The sequence below is a fragment of the Sminthopsis crassicaudata genome, chromosome 2, assembly GCF_048593235.1.
Source record: "Sminthopsis crassicaudata isolate SCR6 chromosome 2, ASM4859323v1, whole genome shotgun sequence".
NCBI classification, from domain to species: Eukaryota; Metazoa; Chordata; class Mammalia; order Dasyuromorphia; family Dasyuridae; genus Sminthopsis; species Sminthopsis crassicaudata.
In genome coordinates, this window is record NC_133618.1 from 274537955 (window position 1) to 274557652 (window position 19698).

Consider the following 19698-nt stretch of genomic DNA (forward strand, 5'->3'; position numbering starts at 1 on the left):
CTCTCTGTGATCTCTACTTTATTTTTCTGGATATGTCTCTGAATTCCCAGAATTCCATGTGCTTATTAAATATTATGACAAAACTAACTGTCATAAAAGTCCTTTTATAAGTGCCCAAAGGATCAGTGAATTTTTTTCTCTTTCCTCTGAAGGACCAAAAAAAAAAAAAAGAAAAAGAAAAATCTTACAATAGATAAATATAGGCAAGGGAAGGAAATTTCCAAATTTACCAGGTCCAAAATTATATATCTTATTCTGCATTTTGACTACAAAGAGACGAAGACAATCAGGAAAAAGCCTTGAACCTGGGTGTTTCTCTGAATAAACTCTAATTTATTAATGTTCTTTTTCAACTATGGTTCCCAGAACTTGAACACAAGACTTTGGAGGTAGTCCAATGATGATAAGAGTGAAGCAGAACTATCATTTCCTTATAATGGACTTTGGGGGTAGAGCCAAGATGGCAGAATAAAGCCAGGAAGCTGCTTGAGTTCTCCCAGTTTCCCTAGAAAACAACAAGAAACCAAACCTCTGAACAGCCTGAAATGATAGAGCCAAAGAAGAGAGGGAATGAAACAATTTTCCAGCTCAAGATAGATTGGAAGGTCAAGAAAAATCAGTCTTACTGGGGTGAAAAGGGCACCTACCTTGAAGATGTCTGGGCAAGGAGGTTGTTAATCACAGTACAGATCAACAACTTACACTCTCAGTCCTGGTTCAGTAGAATAGTTGCAGATCAGATCAGTGAGGCAGCCTCCAATCTCAGCACAGAAGGCAAACTGCTAGCCAAGGAAACCAGGTAACAACAGGCGGGGATTAGATTGGGATATCACAGTGCTATGAGCAAATCATCAAACACAAAGGGTCCTCATACTCAAAGCTCAGTTCTGCACAAAAAGCTTGGAACTGTGCCCCTTGTGCCCCAGGAATAGAGCTTGACTTTAAAAGTCACAAAATAGGAAGGAAAAGAGAAAGAAAGAAAATGAGAATGAAATGAAAAAGAACCTTGACCACAGAAAGTTACTATGGTGACAGGGAAGTCCAAAACATCAAATCAGAGGGGGACAAAATGCCTACATTTGAAACCTCAAAGGGGATATGCATTGGTCTCAAGCCCAAAGAGTCTTCTTGGAAGAACTCATAAAGGATTTTATATATGGACTCAAGTTAAAAACATCTCTCATTCCACTAAGTAAAAATAAGGGCATTCTTTTAAATCACAGAAAAGCGTCTGTCCAGACAAATGACAAAGTTGACATTTGGAATCTTGATGCATAAGTTGCAAAAATTCTTCTGAAATAAACTTCAGAGCTGTGCTGCCAAATCTGCATGCCTCTTGATATGATCTGACTAATCAAAAAGTTACTGGGAAGAAAAGAAAAGGTTAGAACAGTAATTTATCATAATGAGAGACAGAGAATAAAATTAGAAATGGTCTGGCTCTGACCAATATTAAAAATTAATAGACCTATCACTTCATCATATGTAATGTTATAGTTAAAAACTGAATGTAGTGTTAAGTAAATAATGAAGAGAATTACTGAAATATATAATATTATTGATATCGAATATAATACAGTGGTACAGAAAAGAAAATGTCCAAGTCTAAGCCAAACCCAGTTGCAAGGCTTTTACCAGGTTTAGAACTGGTATATATTAGAAAGGATCAGCACTCTTTTTCACTCATTCTTAGGACACAAAAGAACACTGACCTCTTTTGTTTCAAATTTAAGCAATTTCTCGGTCTGTACTATAGAGTTCAAACTGCTCTCTTATTTTCCAATGATCCAACTAAATGGCAATAGCTATAAACTCAGAGATGTTGAACTGAATAACAGAGGAAAAAATATCAACAATCCGCGAAAACTACTCCAAATATTTAGACCAAAGAACCGAAGTAAAATTTGGTTTTGCCATCCTTGTGTTTGGCTAAATGGACATAGCAATCTTCATAGAGCAGGCAAAGTATTTCTGTTTCCTAAACAGCATGCTTCTCATGGAATTTTAATTATATTCTTATTCACTGGATTCTGTACAATGCATGTTCTCTACCTGTATTTTTTTATTTGGTTAATTTACTCACAACAGACCATAATCTGGCTATCTTCATCAGTAAACTATCAAACTTATGATGGTTGTTTACTTCCAGCTCTTAATCCTACAACATAATATATATGAGGAACTGATCTAATGAACATCAATTATTATAGAATATATATATGTATATATATGAATATGTTCAAAGACCAGGTTGCCATCTAAATCTTGGCTACAGTCTAGAACAAAGAATCTAACAACATTGGACTTGGTTAATCAATGGAAAAAATTCCAAAAGAAACATCTGTCTAAAAGCAATTTAAAATGAATATGTAAATATAAAATCCTACAAAGGTTCCCGAAGAACAGTTAAGCAGTAAATACAAACCTGTTCCACTTCACATTGGAACTTAGGCATTAATTTTTTTTTAAAATATGGAGCTTCTTCTAATGGTAATCTGCAGAAATGAGGAGGTCTAATATAATTGGAGTTGATCAAATAACTAATTCTTTTCAAAGAAATATGGCAGAGAGCTTCTTGCACATGAATTTTAAGATAAAATAGCCCACTTCTGGGATCAAGAATCATTCATTATAAAAACATTTCTTTTCCTTTCCCTTTCCTCCTCAAACTTGCCACTGCTTTTCAAAAAAGGCTGGACCAGGTGAATGACTAGAATTTTCAGAACTGAAGTCTTTTTTTCCCCAAGGATTAAGATGGGAGGGCCAGGAGGATTCCATTTGATTAAAAAAAATAGACTTTGACTTGAAAAGTCCTTGATTCAACCTTTCCTTTTTTCCCCCAGTATCATTTCCTTCCTTTCTCTTCTCTTCAGTTTCCTTAAAGAATACAATGATATCTCTTATCCTCTGCTCCCTAAATTCACATTTGGTTGGTATAGTGGCCAAGACCGAGTTTACATTGGGTAAAATTATTCAGGGTATCAAATGTGGTACGAATTTTCTTTGTGGAATATGACAAATCTATAAAACAGAAAAAGTCATTGTTAATGGATGTGTATTATTCATAATATATTTATGTCTGTCATCTTCCTATAAGATAATATGCACTTGGGGGAAGAAGCCATGTCTAATCTAAATCAGTGAAACTCAGAAGGGTCAGAACAAATATTGACAAATTTGCTCTGATCATGGGAATAAGACAATTGTCACCTAAAAGTTCAGAGGTGGTGAGGGAACCTTGAAAATATAATGGTATCAACCCAATGTCCTGCTTAAGGAGGCACCTTGGGGGTTTGTATAGTTGAGGAATTCAGAATAACAAAGTAGCAGGGAAAATTGTTATAAATATATTTCAGTCTGCAATTTTTGGAAGCTGAAAAGAAGTGAATGGGAATTATATTGATAATCTGAGTTAAGGTACCAAGCAGATCTGGCCACTGATTGAGGGAGACATGAAAATAAAGCAAATGTAGGACTTCTGAGGGTTAAGAGAGTAGCCTGGGGATTGATTTTATGACTATTTCAATGCTTTTGCATGGTTGCATATATGACAGTAAAATTAAGCTCCACATTTTTTTGGTGGAGCCTTGAGTAAGCAACTGTGTCCAATGTTGCTACATTAGCAGTCCAATAAATGCTTGATGATTATAATGAGTTAGTTCTAATGTCTATTTTTTACATAGGATCATGCCCAAACTCTAATAAGAATGTATTTTATTTTAAAAGACTTCAAGAAGGGACTTTACATTAAAAAGGCCGAGCAAGGTTTTCTCAACAATTTCATCTCCTTTCCCCCCCATAAAAGTGAAGTTAAGACAGACTGAAGTCCTTATTTTATGTATAATGAATCAATGTAAATAGTCAACAATATTTATTAAAAACCTAATCATATACTATGTTGATAGTTTCTGCTTTCAAAATGTAGTGGAGGAGACAAAATGGGAACAACTATGTAAAAGTATAATAAACTGAAAGTAATCTCATAGCAAAGGCACTGACATTAAGATGGGATTGGAGAAGACTCCTTGAAAATGTTAAGATTTCAATTGAGATTTGACAAACAAGGCTTCAGAAAAAAGACACACTAATACACTGTTGATAGAGCTATGATTTAGTCTGATTATTCTGAAAGGCAATTTGGAATTGTATTAAAATGTGACTAAAAGGTCCATATCCTTTGACACAGAAATAATTCTACTGTGCACATATCCAAAGGAGGCCAAAGACAGAAAGATATTCACCAAAGTATTTATTGCAATATTTTCTACAGTAGTAAAGAACTGGAAACAATGTCTATTATTGGGGGAAAGTCTAAACTAATTGTGGTACATGAACATAATGTATCCTTATAGCACCATAAGAAACAACAAACATGAAGAGTGCAAAGAAGCATGGGAAGACTTAAATGAATTTATGCAGTGTGAATTAAGAGAACCAGGACAACAACATGCAAAATAATTACAATGATATAAATACAAGGAACAAAAACACCAACAATGACAAAACAAAGCTATATGACCAAGTCTGTCGCCAGAGAATTGAAAAATAATAATGGCCCACTTTTCTTATTCTTTCCTGTAATCACATATCTAGTAAGTATCAGAAACAGGATTCAAACCCAAGCCTCATAACTCCAAATCCAATCAGTATTCTTTTCATCACACATTCTGGGACATGATTTGATAAAAGAGAATGAGAAAGGAAGCCACTGCCTTAGTACGAATCTTCTTCACATCTTACCTCAATTATTGTTGTTGTTTAATCATTCCAGCTCCTTTGGGGGTTTTCTTAGCAAAGATACTGGAGTGATTTGCCATATCTTTCTCTTACAGAAAAGGAAACTGAGGCATACAAGGTTAAGTGACTTGCCCAGGGTCACTCAGTGTCTGAGGGTGGATTTGAACTCTGGAAGGTGATGGAACCACGTAGCAGCCCTACTATTGCAACAACAACAATCCTGATTTGTCTCTTCAATCCATCCTCACTACAGATACCAAGCTGGTTTCTTTATGTGAAGATCTAATCATGTCACTCCCCTATTCAGTAAATTCCAAAGGCTCTCTATTTCCTCTATGATAAATTTCTCTGGTCAGCTTGAGCTCTCCTATCTTTACAGTCTCATAATACATTATTTTCCTTTCTGAACTCTAGTTCATTCAAACTGGTTTTCTTTTTGTTCCTCACACACCAGTCCACTTAACTATCTCAGTGTCCTAGAAATGGCTATTCTCTATACCTGTACTTCTTTTTTCACTTTTATCCCACAGAATCCTTCTCCCTCAACACAGCTCAAGCATCACTTTCTTTTTATTATATATTGTTTATTTTTTATAATAACTTTTTATTTTTCAAAATATACACAAAGATAGTTTTCAATATTCACTCTTGCAAAACCTTGTGTTCCATATTTTTCTCCCTCCCTCCCCCTTCCTACATCCTCTACTAACACAATATAGGTTAAACATGTGCAATTCTTGTAAACATATTTCCACATTTATCATGCTCCACAAGAAAAATCAAATCAAAAAGGGAAAAAATGACAAGAAAAAAAGCAATAACAACAACAATAAAAAAGGTGAAACTACTTTGCTGTAATCTACATTCAGTCCCCATAATACTCTCTCTAAATGCAGATGACTCTCTCCATTACAAATCTATTGGAATGGCTCTAAATCACCTTACTGTTGAAAATATACTTAGTATAACTTCAAATAAGTCTCTCCAGGCCTTTTTGAAATCATCCTGCTGATTATTTCTCATAGAACAATAATATTCCATTATATGCATATACCATAACTTATTCAGCCATTCCCTAACTGAGGGGCATTCATTCAGTTTCTAGTTCCTTGCCACTATAAAATGGTCGTCTATAGATATTTTTGCACATGTAGGTGTGATCTCTTTGGAATATTGATATAGTAGAGACACTGTTAAATCTCACTTCGAATGTGAAGCCTTTTCCTAGTTCTATCAACTATTAGTGTCTCTGTATTTTTTTTTTTTTTTTTGAGGTAGCTAGTTTGCTCAATGGACCTAGAGTGAGGTCAGAAAAACCAGAGTTTAAAAGTGGTCTCAGATACTTACTAGCTGTGTGACTCTGGGCAAATCACAACCCTGTTTGCTTCAGTTCCTCATCAGTGAAATGAACTGGAAAAGAAAATGGCAAACCTTTTCAGTTTCTTTGCTAAGAAAACCCACAGCTATTAGGATCCATGGGGTCACAAAGAGTCAGACATAACTATTTATTTTTTCTTCATCTATATTAACATATATGTACATATTGTCTCCCACAATATCATGCAAATTTCTTCAGAGTCGAGATTGTTTTGTTTGCACTTATATTTCCAGCACAAAGCATAATGCTCAGCACATTGCCTGTACTTAATAAATATTTTTTTGACTGATTATAGCTATAATTATACTGAAAACAGAAAAGGACTTTGAACTTCTGGACTCTATCAAATGTCCTATTAATCTCCCAATTATTACTCCCATGTCCAAGTGTTCCAAGTGGCGCACTAAAAAGAGCTGAGGTATCCAGAAGTAGCTCAAAAGACTTTGGATGCCCAAACTGCTTCTATTGTACAGAGAGAGGGTTAGGAAAGTCATCATAAAGAGATCCCTAGTATACCTAGAGCCATCCCCCAAAATACAAAAACATTGGTATGAAATAGGTTTCATCAGATTAGGTTTATCTTGAACAAAATGTACTCAATTCATCATCTATCCTTATAGCTACTTCATAATTACAGCATTTGACTGTACCAGAATCTATCCAGAATTCAGAACTATATACAGGTTCTAAGATTTGCTTCTGGGAATACATTTTAGACAAGAAGAGTGGTATGTATGAAGTCTTGACTAAAACCAAGAAAATAGACTTGCAGTTTGGTTTAACTAGAAGATAGCCTTAGCTAAGGTGAAATAGTAATTGAGAGAAGCGATCTAACAGGGAAACAACTAATATATAACCTTGAAACAAGTGATTAGGAGATGGTATTTAATGAGAGGCAATTTAAGCTTCTTATTAGAAAAATGCTATTTTAATTCAAAGCATTATCGTTTGTTCATTTGCTTAGAATAAAACCTTACCTCAACAATTTTAACTTTTAGTATTAAAAAGAGTACAGTTCATTTTAAATGTCTCTAAGCAAAACTATTCATATCTCATAAAAATTTCCAACATCATTGATCTCTGACAGCCAGGTATTACATGAGTAATATTAAATATGAAAAGCTTTAAGAATCTAGCATTTGAAATAGGTTTAGACTTCACTTATTACTAAGTTATTAAACTTGATCCCTCTCCCAAAACACTTCAGCCCTTTTTTCTTAGATAATTGGGAAGGAGTGGTAATGCTCATAGGATATTAGGATACTTTTAGTGTACTACTATGCAGATATAATCTTGTGTACATATCATATACATATAAATTCAGTCTAGTCAGGGTGAATCTAAAGAGAAATAAATGTAATTTCTCAAATGAACTGAATAGAAATTTTATTTGTATAATGCTAAAATGACCTATGGGCATCTAGGTAGTACAATAGATAGACCAATGGAGGTCAAATGGGCCTAGGGTGTCATGGGATCATTTAGAGTCAGACAACAAAAATGGCCTATGTGAAAATTAAAAGACTGAAGGATGAACATGATGTGAAAGTGGGGGGGGGCAATGTAAGTGGGATCATGGCCTTGGATTTACTCTGGGCACCACCTAGTATTCAGCGTAATTGGATTAAATAAATAATCTGAGAGTCAGATTCTCCCAGACCAAATTAGTACCAAATGGTATGTTAGATATTAAAAAAAAAAAAAAAGGCACCAACTTTTCTACAACAACCCACAGTACATGGCCTAGAACAGAATATTAAATGCGCAACTAGGAAATAGTGCATAATTATAGAATGGACAGGGTCACTAGTGAAAGAAAATTATCCAGAAGTATAACACATGATTAAAGAAAAAAGACACATGGCTAGAGTAAATAAAGTAAGGAGCTATGCATAATGGAATGAAATTTCAATGAACTGTCACCATGGTGAGCCAGCTTAAGTGGTTGCTTACCAGCTACTTTCTTTATATGAGAAGGGCATGATTTAGATCCCTAGACAGGCTCCTTATCTGACTGTCTCAGAAAAAGGCAGAAAGTACCCAGTTTTCTCCCAGATTAATGTGTTTGATTCCTTAAAGGAGCAGGCAGAATTTATAGCCTTAGGCTTAAAAAAACCCACATTTTATCTCAAAGAGAATGTATTAATTGTCCATCTTCATAGCTACTCCACAATTAAAAATAGCATTTGGTCATAACAAAATATATTATATTTTTTATTACTTTCATTTTTTATGTCCCATCCAGTTCTCCAACTCCCTCTCCTTTTTTTTTTCAGTTTAATATCATATACTTAAATATGATCACTTATCAATTTAATATCACAGTGATTTAAATAAATGCTTTGGTCTTGAATTACTGTGTTTTTCCTTAAAAGCTTACCATTCTAAAATCCCACTGATTCATAACAGACCTGACCTACAAATCAATTACAAGAAACTGTTGCCTTATCTGCACATATCTGGCATAGTAGGGTGTATTCAGACTGCTGAAATTCAAACTGCTTCTTTTCTTTGAGCTAATTTCAGACTCTAATGTGTGAAAGGTTCTTCCTAAAACAGTAATATGGAAGATAACTCTGTATACAAAGCCCCAAAATGAGCCATGTCAGCAGGAAAATACCAATTTGACAGACCTAGAAAAACTGAAAGCATTTCTAAGAGATAAGTAAATAAAACTTGTAATGTTACTATATTGTTGCCCTTTCCTTTCAAATATTATTCTACTGGTGGCAATTACCACATTGTGTGTGTGTAGCCATAGCTGAAATAATCATTCAGTGACCAATAGCTCTTTTGATGCTGTCTATATGTCCTTAAATGAGCCTCTGGCATGAAATAAAATGAATAGCAGGTACGTTTATCAGCTAAAATGCTTCACCAAGGATTTATTTTTTAATTCCCACTTCAATTCCCCACACCAAAAAAAGTTAACAGTACTACAGATTTAGAGCTATAAAGGACTTTGAGCTATAAAGGAATTTAGCAGTCTAGTAGTTCAATACTCTCTCCTCTCCTATTATACAGAAGAGAGAATTGAGACCTTAAGAGTTAAAATGACTTCCCAGGGTCACAAAGATAGTAAATGGCAGAACTGGGATTTGAACTTAGGACCTATGAATCTAAAACCTGCCTACTTTATACATTCAATTATGAAGTCTTTCCAAGTTTATGGACAAAAGAGTAGAAGAATTAGTTGCAGATTAGAATCTGAACTAAAATACAACAATAATAACTTAAGCTATACAGCTTGAAATCACATTAAAACTTTTGGAATATCATGTAGAAAGAAGAAACAATTTGGTAAAATAACATATGTACTAGATTTGGAGATCTGACATTGGGTCCTGTCTCTACTACTAAAAGTTCTGCCATTTAAACTTTCTGGATCTAAATTTATCTGTGAGAAGACTGAACTAGATGATTTGTAAAGAGCCTTTCAAAAACTTTTCAAGCTTACATGTCCTCCTCGTCCTACATGATTTTCTAAGTAGACTGTGTTTCTTCAAGCAATGGATTTCTTTCCTCACTTTCTCCACTTGGAACTGAATTGAAAATGAAGACAAGAGAATGGTATGGGAAGAGATAAAATCTGGGGAGAGAGAGAAATAGAGAAAAAGGGGAGAGAGGCCAAGTATAGTAAGTGAGCTTTTCTCTGTTCTTTCCTTCATATTCTTCTTTGCATCCAGTGTTCACTGTAGACCAGGGAGAAGAAACAAAGCTGCTACTCCCCCCCCCCCCCAAGGGACTTATAAGTTTGGTTTGGATCATTTTCAGAACTCAGAAGTTGGGCTTTTGTCTAAGGTATCTGGATGTTCCAGAGTGGCTAGGGGGAATCCTGGAATTTTCCTTTTAATTATGGGTAGCAGGCTGTCAAAATTTCAATCCAGGGCAGTGATATGTTTAGAGAAGGAAAAAAAGCCATAGGGATAGGCATATACAAGAATTTTTTTTTAATTAAAAAAATTTACTAAATAATAATTGTAAACTCAAGATAAAATGTTGAATACTTCACACAGCAAATTATGGCAATGCATCTTGCCATGCTTGGGGAAGTCTTAGATCTCTGGTTCACAGACTTGGAATTAGGAAGCTGTGGCTCAAATCCTGGTGCAGAAACTTACTTTCTATGTGATTTGTGAAAGCCATTTAACTCCACTCAAGTCTCAGTCTCCTCATTATCCTCTCATACATCATAAATGGGGAAAATAGAAACTACTTCAAAAGTTGAAATCATAAGGGTCAGAGATAACATATATAAATCTTGCAAAACTTAATGTAGTATATAAATGCCAGCTATTCGCAGGACTTTTATAAATGTGTGATTTCATTCTGCAGCATTCAATAAATTAAGGGAGTTAATATTTTCCAGTTTCTCTGCTACAATTTAAATTCATGGCACCAGCACAAAACTTAAATATTTTGGTCTCTTTTCTGTTTGCCAAATTAGAATAAAACCAAAGGTATATACATAAGATAGGCTATAATGGCTTGCTGAAATTTTGAAGTCTGACTTTTTTTCTTTTCTACTTTTATAAAAAGTTTTGGTCAGGTTTTTTTTTTCTTAGTCAACAAAAATCTATTTTTTCTTCTTTCCACTCCTCCAATTCTACTGGAATAAAAAAACCCCAAAATTCATGTTATTAATCATGTGCATAATCTAGCAAACAAATTGCAGCATTGGCCATGTCCAAAAATTGTCTCATTTTGCACAATGATTCTCTTACCTCTCTATTAGGAACTGAGTAGCATACTTTATCAGTCAGACATCCATTGGAATCCTACTTAGTCATTGTACTGATTAGAGCTGATCTTGTTTTTTAAGTTATTTGTCTTTACAGTGTAGTTTTAATTGTGTAGATTCTCTTGGTCCTGCTTACTTCCCTTTGTATTAATTCATAAAAATCTTCCCCAATTTCTATCAAATCATCATCATTTCTTATATCATAATAATATTCTATTACATTCATATTCCATAACCTGTCCATCCCTTCCCTTATTTGTGGGCACTGCTTTAGTTTCTAATTTTTTGATACCACAAAAAGAACTACTATAAATATTTTTGCACATATAAGTCCTCTTCTCTTTTCTTTGATCTTTTTTTTTGAGGAATGGGTCAATTATTACTGGATCAAAGTGTATGGGCTCAGTTTAGGAATTTTCTAGGCATACTTTCAAATTAATTTTCAGAACTACTGGCTCATTGATGTTCTTATTCCCCCCTCCCACCAGTCCCTCCAACATTTTCTTATTTGCCACCTCTGCCAATTAGATGGAAGTGAGGTAGAACCTAGAGTTGTTTTGATTTGCATTTCTCTAATTATTAGTGATTTAGAATATTTGTAATGTGGTTATAATAAGATAAGCTCCAAATAGACAAATGATTTAGAAATAATAGGTAAATTTAGTAGAGGAGGGAGGAAAACATTACCTTTCAGATATATCGAAAGGAAAACAATTCATAATCAAATAAAGGATAGAGAGAATGACAAAAATTAGGAAAATGGGCAATTTTGATCACATACATAGAACTACAAAGGTTTTGTATAAACAAAATCCATACAGCTAAAAGGGAAACAACTCAAGAAAAAAAATCTTTGTAATATGTTTCTTCAATAAAAGCCTCATTTACAAGACACATAAAGAACTGATTCAAATTAATAAAAGTCATTCCCTATTTCACACATGGTCAAAGTGATGTGAAGCCTGAACTCTTAATCAGCTCATCTGACCGCCATTGTTAGTAACTCTAACATCTCCATCCTATCTCTATTGTTACACAAAGATAGTTCAAACTCTGAGACTGTCTTGATTAACATATCTTCAGACAAGTCTGGGGCTTGGTCAGTCATATAAACTCTACTTGGCTCCTCCTAGATCCCTCCTGGCCTCTCTCTAGCTCCTACTAAACTCCTCTTTGGATTCTCCTCTTACTCCTCATACCCTGCCCTTGCTCTCTTCTCCCCTGAGACATTAAAAATCTTCCAATTTGGAAGAATATTACTCAATCATCTATGATTCTACCTTACTTAGTCATATTTGGTTAAGTCCACCAATTATTTCACATAAGAAATGGCAAATCTTTGTGATGTGATAAATGCCTCTCACATGATCTCTTCATGTCTTGAACAATTACTTAATTGATGCTCTCCTATTATTCTCTAACATTCTAAAACTATTCTATTTTCTAACATTCTAAAACTATTCTCTTGTAATCTACTTTAAAAGGACATGATCACAAAGTTTTGTAAGGAAGAAATCCAAAATATTAGTAGCTACATGGAAAAATGCTTCATATAATGTTTTCTCTTTTTTATAGAAATTCAGAGAAAATCTAATAATTCTACTTGTCTCTTAGGACTAATGGTGCTACTTACATCACTATTTTAAAGATTCATGATTTCATCCTCCTAGATATTCCCTTTACTAATGGTGATTACAACTATTCTGATATGGGTGATGTAGACACCAGATAATGGCTGGCACCAAAAAGGTGGTGTTTGGTTATGTGAAGAATTCACAATAGCCATTTGGCAAATTGTAGATTTATTTAGGGGAAGGGGGAAGAATTTTACAGACAAAATGAAGGGATACCACAGATATCAGAAATGGTAAAAATGAAATAGAGTTGGGTGAATATATGAAAGGCAGGTTCCTCAGTGGGATTTATGACTACCCAGGAGAATGGAAACACTCCACGAGGCTGAGACATGCTCTTAACTGCAGGCTAAATCCTGAAAATGACGTAGCATTCTAAAAGAGTTAGTTATAAGGAGGGGAAGTAAGGTTGAGAAGCATAGTGGAGTTAGGGAAGATACCATGCGGCATGTGGGGTAAGGAGAAAGATACCACAAGGCAGAGAGCCATGGTGGACTGACCCAAATAAGGGTAGCAGCCATGGGATGGCCCATAAAGTGTATTTTATAGGGAAAATTTGACCATAGGGATACGACTGGGATTTTTGACCCGTCATGGCAAGATGAGACTGCTCAGGATCTTTATAGCGAGTGGGTCTGAGGGGTTAGATATAACCTGGATTTCAGACTGAAGGACCTCCCCAAAAGGTGGCATCATGAGGCTAAATTGATCTCTATCAGTACCTTCTCCCTGCTTGCTTCAAGGATTAGTTCTTTAGTTTCTCCCTGCCCAACACACCATTCAGGACCTCATCAAATCTTCTCTTTTGAAGAGAATCTTCCTAAATTCCTAAAGCTGATAAAATTAATGTAATCAGTGGCCAATATTCATCATGAACCTTATCTAGTTTAAGTTGTCTAGACAAAAATCATATTGAACCTTTACTCAAAGTCCTTCTTACTTGGCAGGACCTACCAGAGCTTGTGATGGACTGGCATAGCTTTTGAGATTCCCCCAATCATTTCCATAACACATAAAAAATAATAGGGCATTTAAAAGGCTATCAGAAAGAAATAGGTTGGAATCCTATCTCAGACACTTGCTGAGTAATTCACAGAAAGTCACTTAATTTCTCAGTATCGCAATTTCCTCATCTGTGATATCAGGGAATTCTTCTGTATAGAGCTTCTGAGTTCCTTTCAGTTCCAAATCTATGATCTGGCAAGTAGAAATTTGTTGAAGATTAAATATACTTCGATTAAGTAGTTCCCAAACTACTATCTGACCTTTCCAAATATCCATTCTAGACCTTCAAGTTTCCAAATATATTGCTGTTGCCTGCAAGGCCCATTTCTTAGGGACTTTGGAACTCAAAATTAACCTTAAGTTATTGAATTACCTTTTTTTTTATTTAGGGGAAAATTCAGATTTATACTAGCCAATAATAGCTTTCTACTCTTTTCTTCCAGGACAGACATCAGGGTTCCTAGCTCTTAGCTACCAGATAGCTCAGGGAGATAGTTACTGTGAGATGCCTTAAGGCAACTCTTACTGGACTACTCAGAAGAAATAGCTCTACAACAGTAGCCATCCTCCAGGAGACCACTCCCTTGAGGGATTCAGTCATACCTGTCAATCAATTATAGCCCAGGGCTGGTTTTACAGTTGTCACAAAAAATTAACCTAGCTAAATAGAGAAGAACTCTGCTCACCCTTTCTTCTCCTAGTCTTCCATGTTTTCCTTTATCATCTCTAGCCTGCTACCCTGCTTCTTTCCCCTTTATATTCATTGCCAATCTCTGTTCTAGTCTTAGTACCATCCTTCCCCCATCATTTCTGCATTGGATAATAAAGAAAAATAATCATCTGAGGTATACACCACATACTTCCAAAATTGAAGCCTAACCCTAAGGAAGTATTTCCTGTCTCTCCACTCATCTGCACACTCACTAATGAAGCTACTAAGCTACTGTCACTACCCTTGATTCACTTTTGAGAGAATATATTATTTTTTAAGTTTTGAGAGAACAGATCTGAGTGAGATGGTTCAGTTGAAACCGTGGAGACCTCAAGGGGAAGGGATGACAAGCTAACAAGGATACAGTCCTTGTGCCTCTAGAAGTGGAGTAGGGTTTAATGAAAGAAAGGTGTGATGAAGCTGGTTTTGCATAGTGGAAATGCCCTACATGATGTCTTGTAAAAGAAGCACTAAAAATGGTTTTTCAATTGTGATTCTTTGTGACCCCATTTGGAGCTTTCTTAGTAAAGTGAAGTGGTTTGCCATTTCCTTCTCCAGTTCATTTTACAATGGGGAAATTGAGGCAAACAGAGTAAAGTGACTTGTCCAGGGTCCCACAGCAAGTAGTGTCTGAGGCCAGATTTGAACTCATGAAAATGAGTCTTTCTGATTTCAAGTCTAATGCTCTATCCACTGTGGCACATTGTGGCCTGTAAATGGGTATCTGGGTCACTTAATATCATTTATGAATCAAAATGATGAGTTCCTTTTTAAAAATTTTTTTTGTTCTGATTTTTCCCTTCCTTCCCTCCACCCCTTCCTTAGATGGCAGGCTGTCTTATACATGTTAAATATGTTATAGTATATCCTAGATACAATATATGTGTGCAAAACCGAATTTCTTGTTGCACAGGAAGAATTGGATTCAGAAGGTAAAACTGATGAATTCTTAATTTCAGATAGAAACTGTGGCTTTGGAAGACACTATATGAATGAAAAAGCATCTGTGACTTAGTTGGGAGTGCTAAGATAAGGAACATCCTGATGGAAGTGGGTAGAAAACAGTCATAAGGCTCAAGAAAATGAGTTGCCATTTGAGGCTAAGAACCAACTAACAGAAGATCAAACCAGAAAATTGGATTGAGAAGGGTAGCCTTTTTTGTTATGAGCACTAAACTGAGCCAGCCTCCTCTGGCCTGCTGAAGAAGCTCTAACCCCAAAATTGTAGTTCCAATCTCCAAGCTTAATTTTTATATGATCCATGTTTTTATAAGTGTTGCTTTCTTCTAGAAGGCAGCTGAGAACCCTACCTAGAGACTCCAGAATTCACCTTTATACTAAATATTAGAATAGGAGAATGACTAAGGAAGCAAAGAAGAGATACAAAATGGAGGAAGTCAACAATGACTATAAATGTCCCAGTTGCAATTCAAGTTTAGCTACCACGTAATAATCTCAATATTGCAACTGTTTAGTTGATAGGTATTCTAACAACACAATCATTTCAACTACTTTTCCAGTTTGTAGCTTTGGTGAGTTTGATTCTTACCCTCAGAAAGAAAATAAATATTATAAAACATCACAGAATTCCAGTGTGGGGAAAGGACACTATTGTTGTTGTTGAATGCCAATTACGCCAGTACCGTTAATTTTGTCCATAGGGTTTTCTTGCCAAAGATACTGGAGTGGATTATCTTTTTCTTCTTCAGGAAAGGAACATCAGAGGCAATTTAAAATTACCAACATGGGAGACCTTGTACAGAGCTTTATAATGTTGGAAATGCTTGGCAATAGAATAATAACATAAATCAAAACATGTTTTGTTATTCAAATTTTAAATATGAATTTTAAAAATTCAAAAAGCAATAGAGATTAATTTAAAGCAATTATAAACTATTAATAATTTGTTTTCTATTTTAATTCAAATGTCATTTAGCTTTCAATATGAGATTTGGTAAATCTTTAAAGGATTTTTTTGTGAGAAAAAATAAACTAAACTACAGATTTCCAGATGTAGAAGAAAGATTAAAGATCAAACAGTCCAAGAACAGAAATCCTCTCTGTAAATACTTATCTAAAACAGAAATCCTCCCTGTAAAATCCTAAACCAGTGGTTAAGCAACTTCATTTTGATTACCTCAGTGACAAAGAATTCATCATCTCTTAAGGCAGTCTATTCCATTTTCAGAAAGCTCCAAAAAAGTATTTCATAATAGAGACAGGTATTATGGAGGCCTGGCTGGCATCAGAAAGATTTGAGTTCAAATACAGTTTCAGATACTGTGTGACCCCGTATAAGTCCTTTAACCTTGTTTGCCTCAATTTCCTCATCTCTAAAATGAGCTGAAGGAAAAAAATGGCAAATTACTCTAATATCTTTGCCAAAAAAACCCTCAAACCCAAGTGGTGTCTGAAAAAAAATCAAACAGGACTGAAAGAACTAAACAACATCCTATCACCCAGATGGACATAACCCATAAACTACATTAGCAGTAGTCATGTAATTTTAAAAGATACAGAGCAAGGCCTCCATAGTATGCTAGATAGATTCTTTTTGAATAGGTTTTAGAAGAGAAGGTACAAATGTCACAGAAGTTAAATAAGTATGGATTGAGGACCAGAGTTCGAATCTGATCTCAGACACTTAACACTTCCCTGGGCAATTCACTTAAACCCAGCCTCAAAAGAAAAAAAAAAGAAAAAGAGAAAAAAAATAAGTATGGATATATCCCAATCTGTATCTCTGGGGTTAGTACCTCAGTTGAAGACTTCAAAAACATACTGAAGTTAATACTAATATTTCATTTCATTTGGGGATAGAAGGGAAAAAAGTACGGCAGTTGACAGCAATTTATAACTGGCCAATCTAAGAGAAGACGAGTGATATACTGGGAAAATCCTGGGAGTCTGAGGACCTTAGTTTCAATCTTTGCTCACCTACTAATATAATCTACATACCTTGAACAAATCACAACCTCTCTTGGCTTCGCTTCCCACTTTTTTCCTTGATTTGGTAAATGTATTCCTCCTTATTTATTACTCTTGCATAATAATTGCACTGCTATTTAGGAGAATGATTAAAATGAGACTATTTTGTGAGTAAAATTAATCTTATTTGGAAAAGTTTTTGAGGTTTGGTTATACTGTGGAATAAATTAGTAAAACTGAATGGAGAATTGCTGCTCCATGGAAAGAAGCAGAGGTCTCTAGGCAAATGATCACTTCCTGTTTTCAGGTCTTGATTCTTTCATTCATTTATTTTTTACTGCTCAGGGAAAATTATTGTAAACAGGAGGTTGTTTTTTTTTTTTGTTTGTTTGTTTTTAACATTTTATGCTATAAAACTAATAAATCATGATCTAATCATCACTCCTTATGAGAATAACTAGCTTTAATATTTAACATGTATATTGATGATGCCTGGAATGAATGAGACATACACTTTATAAACAGAATTCTTGAACTTTTCCAGAATAATATAACACACGGGGAAAAAAATGTTTCACTTTTTACAATTTTTAAATGCTCTAAAGTGTTCTGAATTTGGGGGGGGGGAAAGGGTCGGTCAGCCCTACCCATCAGCAAAGAAGAGATATTCAACAGATACTTGAGAACATTAGGAAGAAATAAAGGAGTAAAAGAAGGAAGCAAAGAAAGACAAGGAAGATCAAAAATGTTGTTTTGTTTTGAAATCCACACAGACTAAGGAAGAACAAAGCAGCATCTCCTTTGTGTAGATATAGACTAGAGATTATACAGAGAGAGGAGGTAAAGACAAGTGCTTATTGAGGTATTGAACAAAAGAATGAGAGTCTAAGACAGAAAATAATATTGCATCTAGAAAGGGAGAAAGAACTCTATTCTCACAGTTAAAATTGTTAGAGGTCACCACAGTAATTTGACTATAGGTTTTCCAAAAGAGACTCCAATAAGCGAAAGAGGGAGAAGCTCTGAAGCAGTGATGAAGGGTTGTTAGTCTGATTGAGTTTTCTAATCAGAAATCTAGCAGAGTGACTGGACACTCACATTCTCCAGAACTGTAGTTAAGAGTACTCCAGGTTTTTTCCTTCCTGGGAAAATGGGTGCAACAAGTCAGCTACCTGCCTGTGCAGACAAAAAGAAAAAAAAATCCATTAAGACAATGGAACTGAATATTTGACTTTGAATTCCTTGAAAAGATCAAGAGTATATAATTATGCTCAAGAGCCCTACGGACATATTGTTTTCAGAGAAGCATCTTCTTTTGTACTCTTAATTGGTAGACAGATGGAGTGCATTATTCCTATGTCAAGTTAAGAAAATGGTGAAGCTCCATTGATGCCATTTCTTCTGAGATCTGGAGACTACCAATGCTTTTCCCCCTCATTTATTCTAAAGTTCTGGTAATTACAAGAGTATTCAGAAGAAAGTATTATAGATTCATAGTTATTTGGGAATTATTTAGTCATATCATCTTTCACAAGTGGTCCCCATTCTCTGCTTACAGACCCACTTATCATTAGGACTAAATATATATATATATGTATATATATACATATATATACACACATACACATATACGTATATATACATATTTTAATTTAGCCCCTTTTGCTTTAAGATAAGTCTAATTGTTGGTCTTTATATTAAGATAGAATCTGCTCCTCTTCTCCTTCAATTTACTGTAATTGTTCTGCCCTCTAAGGCTAAGCAAAACAAACCTAATTCCTATTCCATATAACAGTTTTTAAGTATTTGAAAACAGCTGTCACGTCCCCACTCAGTCTTCTTTCTTTCTGTTACCCAGGTCCTTCAACTTATTTTTACATAGCACCAACCTGTTCTCTCTCCTTAGGACATAGTATACTTTGTAAGCACCCTTCTTAAAATATGGTGTCTAAGATTCCACGTGAGACACTTATAAGTAAGGGTTCTTAACCTAATATATGCAAATTAAATTTTTTTTTGATAACTATATTTCAACATAATGGACTTCATTTGTAGTCCTATGTGTGTTATTTTGTACATTTAAAAATTTTATTTTGCCTCATAGAGTCCCTTTATATCCTTAAGCTGTATAAGTAAGGCACCTTTTGTGATCACCCCTCTCCTCACAACAGTTAGTAACTTCCTCTCCAAACTACCTTAAATTTAATTATTTTGTATTTATTCACTTTGTATTTCATTTTCTCTCTTCCCCAGCTCCTCCTTCAGCCTAGACCCATTAGAATGTAAACTTTTTGAGAGCAGAGATTTTTTTCATTCTATGTATTTATATCTCTAGCACATGGCCTGACAAATAGTAAATACTTAATAAATCATTCATGATTAATAATCATTAATTGATTAATAATAATTAGTAATAATAAAAAAAATTCATCCCTTCTTCCTTCCTAGGCATCCTTCTTGTGTCCAGAATGGAAGAAGAACTATTTCACAGGTCCAATCCAATTACTAATAATGTGGAAGTTTTGATGTACTCTATCTTACTACAGGCAGCCTGGTTGTTCTT

General features: G+C 34.8%; 1 protein-coding gene across 12 annotated transcripts in view; it reads right to left on the minus strand.

Annotated features, from left to right (window-relative positions):
* Positions 1-19698, minus strand: part of FRMD5 (FERM domain containing 5) — a 392157-nt gene that overhangs the window by 174406 nt on the left and 198053 nt on the right. Inside the window, exons 2-3 of one of the 12 annotated variants that reach the window (XM_074289489.1) lie at positions 18234-18311; positions 6085-6147 (exon numbers count right to left, since the gene is read on the minus strand). The exons of 8 other annotated variants lie outside the window; for them this stretch is intronic. The gene's annotated coding sequence lies outside the window, so the exon portion shown is untranslated. Of the gene's footprint in view, positions 1-6084; positions 18312-19698 lie in introns of all 12 variants that reach the window. 3 more of the 12 variants (XM_074289488.1, XM_074289486.1, XM_074289491.1) reach the window with 3 other exon arrangements.